We start from the raw sequence: 9,243 nt of genomic DNA, 5'->3' as shown, positions 1-9,243 counted from the left end.
AAAAAAATCCCATATATTTATCTGCAAGTATTATTCTTTAATTTCCCCTTGGGGATCAATAAAGTATCTGTCTGTCTATCTGTCTATCTATACATCTATCTATCTATCTAACTATCTATCTATCTCCACAGGTATCCTGTGGATACTAGCCGGGCACCCTCGAGAACAATTCCGCATACTTAAAGGGATATTCCGCCATTTTTGGAAATACGCTCATTTTCCACCTCCCCTCGAGCAAAACAATCGATATTTACCTTGTTCCCGTTCATCCAGCCATTCTGTGAGTCTGGCGATACAACTTTTAGCTTCAGCCTAGCATAGATCATTGAATCGGATTAGACCATTAGCTTCTCGCCTGCTAGCTTCATGTTTAAAAGTGACAAGGATTTCTGGTAATTTTCCCATTTAAAATGTGTCTCCTCTCAAGTTAGAAAGTGCAGTAAGACCAACTGAAAATGAAACCTGGCGTTTTTCTAGGCTGATTTGACATGGAACTACACTCTCATCTGGCGTAATAATCAAGGCAACTTGCAAACGTACCATAGGCGCAGTAATATCGTACGCAGCACCTGAAAATAGTCCCCATAGACAACAAGCAGTAGTAGTGCCAGTAGTCTGCAAGTTGCCTTGATTATTACGCCAGATGAAAGTGTAGTTCCATGTCAAATCAGCCTAGAAAAACGGCAGGTTTCATTTTCAGTTGGTCTTACTGCACTTTTTAACTTGAGAGGAGACACGTTTTAAATGGGAAAATTACCAGAAATCTTAGTCACTTTTAAACATGAAGCTAGCAGGCGAGAAGCTAATGGTCTAATCAGATTCAATGATCTATGCTAGGCTGAAGCTAAAAGTTGTATCGCCAGACTCACAGAATGGCTGGATGAACGGGAACAAGGTAAATATCGATTGTTTTGCTCGAGGGGAGGTGGAAAATGAGCGTATTTCCAAAAATGGCGGAATATCCCTTTAAGCTTCTTAGCTTCCTCCATCGCCTCTTCAAAGGAAATGATTTGCTGATAAAGTAGGCAGTGCTTCATTGGGAGCTTGTTTGTGTTGCTTTGGAGGCAGATAGCATTATGGGATAGCATTATGCATGGGGCTGCTACACTTTTCAGCAATGTTGCAGGGCAATCTCAGTAACCGGTTCCACACGTCCTGACAACAGATGATCATGCCAGCTGGCCAGCGGGTAGAAGTTAGCAGCAGGTTTGATATTCACTGGAGATTCGTTTCTGAAAGGCATTTTCTCATTCTGATTGCTGACATTTTCTCATTGTGATTGCTGTAGTAGTTGCCAATGGTCGGCTGCTACTTACTACAGGTGAAGTTTTGCTGATATCTGACATTATGGTGAAACAGTACGCATTTAAATGTTTAAAATATGCACCAAAAATCAATAAATATATACTTTTTCATTCTAATTGCTGTAGTAGATGCCAATAGTAGACTGCTATCCATCTCTAAGCATGAATCAAATGGTGCATACAAGTCGTGGCGACATCTCTAACCTTTCTTGAATTTCCCCTTGGGGATCAATAAAGTATCTATCTATCTATCTCATGGTGGAGGTGACTGTCACGGTTTGGGGTTTTGGGTTTTTTGGACTTTTAGTTTGTAGTGTCTTGTGTCTTCCTGTTTGCTTTGTTTACTTCCTGTGTCCTGTGACATATGTTCAAAGATCCTTAAAGAGTCACTTCACCCCATAACTCGACCCACTTCACATTTCTGGAAACGGCTTTCAAAATGGGCGAGACGTTCTGCAATTTTGGAGAGAGTGCAGCACTGTTGCAACCAATCAACCATGGTGATTTCGTGTCAATCTGGGAACGAGAGCTGCAGACATGGCTTATCACAGGTAGGCTAATCAGGGCAGCAGGTGTTGGGGCGTTTCAGTCCTAATTTGTAACGACCCGGTGACGTAGTGTCGGACTAGAGGTGCAGGACAACGTCAGCATTCCAATAGTATTTTGGTCCAACATGCCATGGCATGTTTTCAAACGGTAGTATGCGCGAGAGAGCAATATCTCCAATACAAAATCAGACGAAATGTTACTTTTGTCGAGAAACACAATTTTCGTCAATATTAACCCTGGTAATAGTACAGTTCACCACTTTTGAGTATTTTCAATCAATCAACAGCTCAAAAAACCTATTTTAGGGTGCAGTGACCCTTTAAGGCGGAGCAAGATACGTCGTCGTAGTTCATGTCTATGGGCGCAAAATGGGGATCACTTCCTCTGCATAAAGAGGCGTGTCATTGCGTGTCATTGACGTATTCATGGGTTTTATCAGGTCCCTTTCCACAGGTGTATAAAATCAAGCACTCGATTATCAATGCAATTGCTATCAGTTGCTTGATGATGTTCCAAAATAATCTTGACGCTCTTTCAAGCCTTCTACATTTATTAATTCTTAGAGTGTGGATTTTCGCCCTATTTTTAGGCATAAAAAGTCATGTAAATCATGCCAAGAATGCTATATCAACAAATCCCTCTGTAAATATCTTCCAAATATACCCTGCTGAAAAAAACAGCAAGAAACCAGCTTAGGCTGGTAGCTGGTTTTAGCTGGTTTTAGCTGGTCTTTGCCCAAAACACAGTTATCATTGCTGGTCTTTGCTGGTGTAGCTGGTTAGGCCACCAGCTAGACATGCTGGCGTGACCATCTGAGGAAGCTGGTCGTGCTGGTGTGACCAGCCTGACGTTTGGGATACAGCTGGTTTAAGATGGTCATGCTGGTGACCAGCCTGTCCAGCTTGACAAAGATGGTCAAGCTGGTTTTCTATAATGACCAACATAAGCTGGCGTGGCCAGTAAAAACCAGCAATGTAGACCAGCAACACCAACTAAAATGACCAGCTTAAGGTGGTACGACAATCAAAACCAGCTGAATTACCATCATAAGCTGGGTAAACCAGCTGAAGGTGTGTTTTCGCGAGAGTTTTGCTGGTCTAGCTGGTTAACCATCAAAGGGTGGTCAAACAAGCTGGTTAACAAGCTGGTCAACCAGCAAACCACCTTTAGCTGGTCAGGCTGTTTTTTTCAGCAGGGACTTTACTCTCAGAAACCAGGAAAAGACAACAGAGACCAACATTCAACAATGACGAAGCAAAGAACCATACAAAACCAAGACCTTAAATACAAGACACTAACAAGGGGTAACAAGACACAGGTGTACAAAGAACAAGGTAAAACAAGAGACAGGTGAACACAGGGCTGGAAATCATAATTAAGGCGAGACACGGCAGGTGAAAACATTGGATTTTTTAGCATCAGTCAATTTCGAGATTTTGTGCTAGTTCGCTACCTTAGCATGTATTCTACCACCCTACTACAACAACAAAGTCCGATTTGCACATTTAAGTGTTTATTTCATGACATTTTGTCTACTCGCGCCTATATATTTCTCCTAATTTTACCAAAAGTTCCCATTCTAAAGTGTCATGTACTACCGTGACCGTGATCCAAATCATATCGTGTCTGATACCGTTGGAAAGCCCTGTGTCTCCTACAAGACGCTATGCTATCCAAATATGGGCATTTCCTTTGTATTAGCAACCAATCGCGAAAGTTCAAAGACGAGTCTAAGCTGAGAACGCATTTCATTGGCTGTGTTTCAAGGCTGTTTTCTCAAAACGAGTTTCCCCCCACACGCCATGCAAAGGATCTCCACTTCTGCAGCACCTACATACACCAAACTTTCCAGTCTTATTCCTAACTACCCTGCTGAAAAAAACAGCAAGAAACCAGCTTAGGCTGGTAGCTGGTTTTAGCTGGTCTTTGCTGGTGTAGCTGGTTAGGCCACCAGCTAGACATGCTGGCGTGACCATCTGAGGAAGCTGGTTGTGCTGGTGTGACCAGCCTGCCGTTTGGGATACGCAGACCCCCCAGCTTCCGTGATGAGAGGCGCACGCCCTCTGGAGACACCAACAGCACCCACTTGATAAAATCACTGACGGACAGGATTTTGCTTTTTATGGTGTTGGGTTTGAGGCCCTTTGCTTGCCACCACTGAATTGCGTTAAAAAAGTTTTAAAAGGCAGTTTTTAGGGGGGGTTTATGCAAATGGGAACTTCTTTGATACACACAACCACATGAGCAATCATCACATCACAGTACTTACCTCCTCAGCCTGCTGTGATCTTGGAGGAATATGAGGTCCCTGCGGGGCACGCCGCCCTGCGCAGCCGCCAGCAGGAATTCCCTGACCGCCACAACTCGCTGCTGGCTATTGCTCCTCGCCTTTTCGGACTCTGCACCCGAGGTGGTTCGAGCCGCATATAAGGCGAGGAGTTGTTCTAAAAAATGCAGCAGGCAGTTAATATTTAATTTACATTACCATACATTAGTTTGGGTGTCTTGCTCAGAGAAATGAATCTTTGGAGAGCTGTGGGGAAAAAAACATTTAAAAATATACACACAACCCGGGGCATCCACATCGCCCTCCGCTCCCACCATAAACTTCATCCTCCGCCTCTTATGCCCCTCATGTCCCTTGGCAACTGTGAGTTTATTAATTTGCATGCGCAGCAGGTTATTGTTGTGTCGCAAGCGCCTTAGGGTCGCATCTCTCACACTGCATCCAGGGCAGTGCAAGGCGGGGGTGGCGGGGTCTGCGGTGGGGGCGGCTGCTGGAGCTGGGGCAGCGACGGTGGGGGCAGCGGCTGGTATGACGGGGTCGGGGGGGACATTTTGAAGGTCCTGGTCTGTTATGTCCAACGAGGTGGCCATTGGCACCACGGGCATGGAGGCCCGCAGCCTTCGAAGATCCTCAATCACCTTAACCCTCACTGCCATTGTGAATATGTCCTTCTGCTGTTCACGCTAATACATGAGAAATATGAGTCAATATTTGGTAAGAACGACAGACAGGGTCTTAATGTTTTGTGTGTAAACCCAAACACTGCTTAGAACACAACATGTCAAAAGTAAAAAAAATGGAAACGTCGACCTTTGACCCCTTTCCCAACATGCTACCAACTATTCCTTTCACGGGGTAGTAGCCCGTGATGCCCCCTTCATGTGGGCCGAATTTGGGCCTTCTAGCTCAAAAGGAGCGTACCCAAACACTGCTTAGATTCTAATTGACCTTTGACCCCTTTCCAAAACTGCAGTCCAGACTTTAAATGTGGAATCTATGGTCGGACTTGGTTTCCAGAAATTGACCTTTGACCTTCTGCTTAGAACACAACATGTCAAAAGTCAAAAATTATTTATTTAAAATAATTATTTACAACCCCCTTAATAAAAACAGAAAAAAATCTGTCCTCCTCCTCCTCCTCTTCCTCATCGTCCGCAAAGTAGGCTTCGTCTTCAGCCAGGGGTAGCTGGGGAGCTGGCTGGGGGGCGGGTTGGGGGGCTAGCTGGGGAGGCAGCTGGGGGGTTAGCTGGGGACGCATCGGCCTCCTCCCCCTCAGACAGCGAAAAAAAGTCGTTGTCCTTTAAAAAAACATAAATAGTTTTTTGTGAATATATATAATATGGCAATAGGGTGTAACTTACAGTGTGTGATAATATGATAGTGGGGTCCTCCGAGACCCCCCCGGTGGTGTAGCCGCTGGTCTCTGCTCGCTCAGCCATTTTTTAAAACCCTTTCGATCTCTGCGGCCTAGTCCTAGAAAAATATAAAAAAATATTCCTGAAAATTCACCCGAGGGTCCCCACGGCCCGAAACTCGGCGCTTCACCTAATTTGGGGATGCCGAAAGCGTCGGTGAAGCCGTGCGACGTTTAGTTCATAGAGATATTCAAAAAATGGCATTTTTCATGTCCCAGGTACTATATTTTCCTGCTGATGAGCTGTAAATATTCTTCCAAAACTACAGTGCTGACACTTGAAGTAGTGAGGTTATTTTTTTGTAATATACAGTATATGCATATGTGGCAAAGTGGATGGTTTGCTATATTTTGACACATGTCGACTACGCCACCTGAGGCCCTTCCCCTCAGAATATGAATGCTTTGAAACTGAATTAAGATATTACCAACTACCAGGCAACACAGGTTCGGGGTCACGGAAAACCAGAGAGGCATATGTCCAAAAATAAACTCTTTATTACAATTAAGAACATAGGGAGTGAGTTCTCTCCAGTGTGGGTTCGCTCAAGTCAGTATATTATTCTCCAGTGTGGATTCGCTAAACAGCAGTAGTACTCTCCAGAGTGAGTTCGCTAAAGTCAGTATGGTGGCTATTCAGGGAATGAGACACTCGTGAATACACAGCACTACAATGCACAGCACTCAGTTGTCACAGCAAACAGTGTAAATCACAATCACTTCACGCTGGCGTATGGTGACAAATTATGACACGCAGTGCAACAAGGTAAGGATAGCCTCCACAACCGAACTGAATTCGTAGTCACTCGGTAAGCAAACAGCACACACCTGTCGTCACTTCAGTTAATCAACTTCGTGGCTTAACACAGCCGATGCAACAAACGGAATGAAACAAACAAGACAAACGCAAAACAAAACCCCCTGCAGTACCTCCCGGTTGAAGACCCATGTTCTAGAGTAAATCAGTAATTCACAGCTTAATTCCGCTGATTTAAAACATTTCATGCATGCCTTACCTTTCTCTCTCTCTCCTTCAGTACCCTACGGAAAGGGTAGGGGCTCTTCCTGTGTTCAGTGCAAGCTGAAGACAATAAAAAAAAATCAATCATACAAACAAGCAAAATACACATTATCATTTCCATGAACTGTATCCAGGTAAAAACAAAGAGTTTCATTTAAAGGAGATGGAATGTTTCTTACATTGACACATGAACACCTTAGTAATCCTTCACATTCAGTAAAGTAATTTACACTTACTTCTTTGTTTTTTTTTCTTTAAGGTGTCTCTCCTTGAACATGACTGTACATGATCTAAAATTCAGACATACAGTATTCAATCAAAACAACTTTACAGTAATTACAGTAATTTCCTGTGTATTAGCTGCCATAGGACAGTGTTTTATGCAAGGTAAAATAAACAAAATCATATTAATACCATATTAACTGCCCTGTGTATTAACCTCATAGTTAAATAAATAAAGATATAAAATACTTGCCTGACTTTCTCTTTTTCGGTCCCATAGTTACTGTGTATTTTAAACAGTAAAAATAATCTTAGCTTAGAATCATCGTCTAAACATCATAAAAATCATCATTACCTCAGGATATCAAAGTAAAGGTAAGTGTGCTCGTCAGCTATTTGTACTTACAAGTACACACCATAGTCAAGTTTAGGATTTGGATAGCTGTGAGAGTTACCTTGCTCCTCCTCCTCCTCCACCTCCACAGCCGGGCGCTCCTCCTCCACCTCCACAGCTGGGCGCTCCTCCTCCATCACTTCCTCCAACAACAGTGTTAAGAGCTCCTCCTGTACACCCTGCTCTGCCACTACCTCCATCTCTGGTTGCACCAACATCTGCTCCTCCTCCACGACAGCAGAGGACTCCTCCTCCTGGGCCTCAGCCAGATTTTTCCATCCTGTACAAGTTGGATAGATAAAGTTGACCATGTCTGAACTGTAACTACAGTATTATTACATTTCGCATGACATCTGTTGTAGGAGTTGAGAAGTCAAAAATGGAATATGAACTTTACAAGACTGGATTGCAAGTCAAACATCATGACCAGGTTAATGGTGTAGTAGCTGGAAGCAAGTAAGGTTGTTTGCCATAACTTATATTAGACTTCAATGTTGAAGTGAATTTTAGAAGAAAAAAAAGCATAAGAAGAGAGCTATAGTTATTGCTTAAATAAACATTATACTGTACATCTCACCTGAACAATTCAATTAATAAAAAACAGACATCTGATTTACTTTTGCCGTGGCAGCAGCGTCTAACTGGCACCTTGGTGTGAGCACCTGGGGGTTTCCCCTGTAATAGAACTCTATGGTCATGTTAAGGATGTACCAGGATGTTGATACGTCATCACGTGATGACTTGATATATATACGTGCGTATGTTTGAACAGCACTTCAGTAAAAGTTACGTGAGACAACGGCAAGCTAAAGTGTGGACATCAATCTTTATTACAATTTACTAAATACATTACATGGTGTCAGAAGCGGTTCGAGCCAACGATGCCGAAGTTTAATCCACCGGATAGTTTCTCCTTCGAAAGGCCTGCTGAATGGAGTGATTGGAAGAAACGCTTCATGAGGTACCGAACGGCTACGAAGCTAGATCAAGAGGATGGAGGAGTACAGGTTAGCACCCTTATCTACGCTCTAGGCGGGGAAGCAGAAAATATTTTCGGGTCTTTTACATTTGATGACGATGATGACAGCGAAGATTTTGATATAGTAATGGCCAAATTTGATGCTTACTTCATACCTAAACGGAATGTTATCCACGAGAGGGCCTGCTTTTACCAACGTGCGCAGCATGCAGGGGAGAAGGTAGAGACTTTTATCCGCGCTCTTTATGAACTTTCTGAGCACTGCGATTTCGGAGCTACTCGTGAAGAGCACATTAGGGACCGAATTGTAGTGGGCATCAGGGACAAAGAGATCTCCAGAAAACTGCAGCTTATCCCAAACCTCACGTTGGAGATGACGGTTCAGGAGGCTCGTCAACAGGAGGAAGTGAAAGCTCAAGTTAGCCTTCAAGGTGAAGCTGCATGCGCTGTAGAGGAGGTCGCGCGGGGCTATAGAAAAAACAAAATGGACGAACGAAAATACAACGAAATGGAGCAACAACAAAACAGACACAGCGAACGTGGTAAAACATGTAGTAGATGTGGCAAGATAATGCACAAGACACAAGAGAATTGTCCTGCAATTAAGTCCGCATGCAACAAGTGCAAGAAAATAGGGCACTGGGAGAGAATGTGCAAAACTAAAGTAGTGAGTGAAGTCAGTGAGCAAGACGAAAATGTAGCTTACTTTCTAGGATCAGTGAAAAGCACAACCCCAAGCAGTGGCGAGCAATGGACAGTTAAGTTGAACGTCTGCCACACACCAGTTAGTTTCAAAATAGACACTGGAGCAGATGTGTGCATAATGAGTGAAGAGAGTTTTAAAAATCTTAGAAAAGGAACTGAACTACACTCATCCAAGACCATGCTGTGCAGCCCAGGTGGGCGATTGAACTGTGTTGGCCAATTCACAGCGAATGTGTGGCACAAGAACATAAAGCACTCATTCCAAGTCTATGTAGTTAGGGGAGAGAGTGTGAGTAACTTGCTTAGCAGAGCAGTAGCACAGGCAATGGGGCTCGTGAAGAGAATCCATGAGGTCAGCGGCGCTGGAG

Source organism: Sardina pilchardus, chromosome 15, assembly GCF_963854185.1.
Source record: "Sardina pilchardus chromosome 15, fSarPil1.1, whole genome shotgun sequence".
Classification (NCBI taxonomy): domain Eukaryota; kingdom Metazoa; phylum Chordata; class Actinopteri; order Clupeiformes; family Clupeidae; genus Sardina; species Sardina pilchardus.
This window is presented reverse-complemented; position numbering follows the sequence as displayed.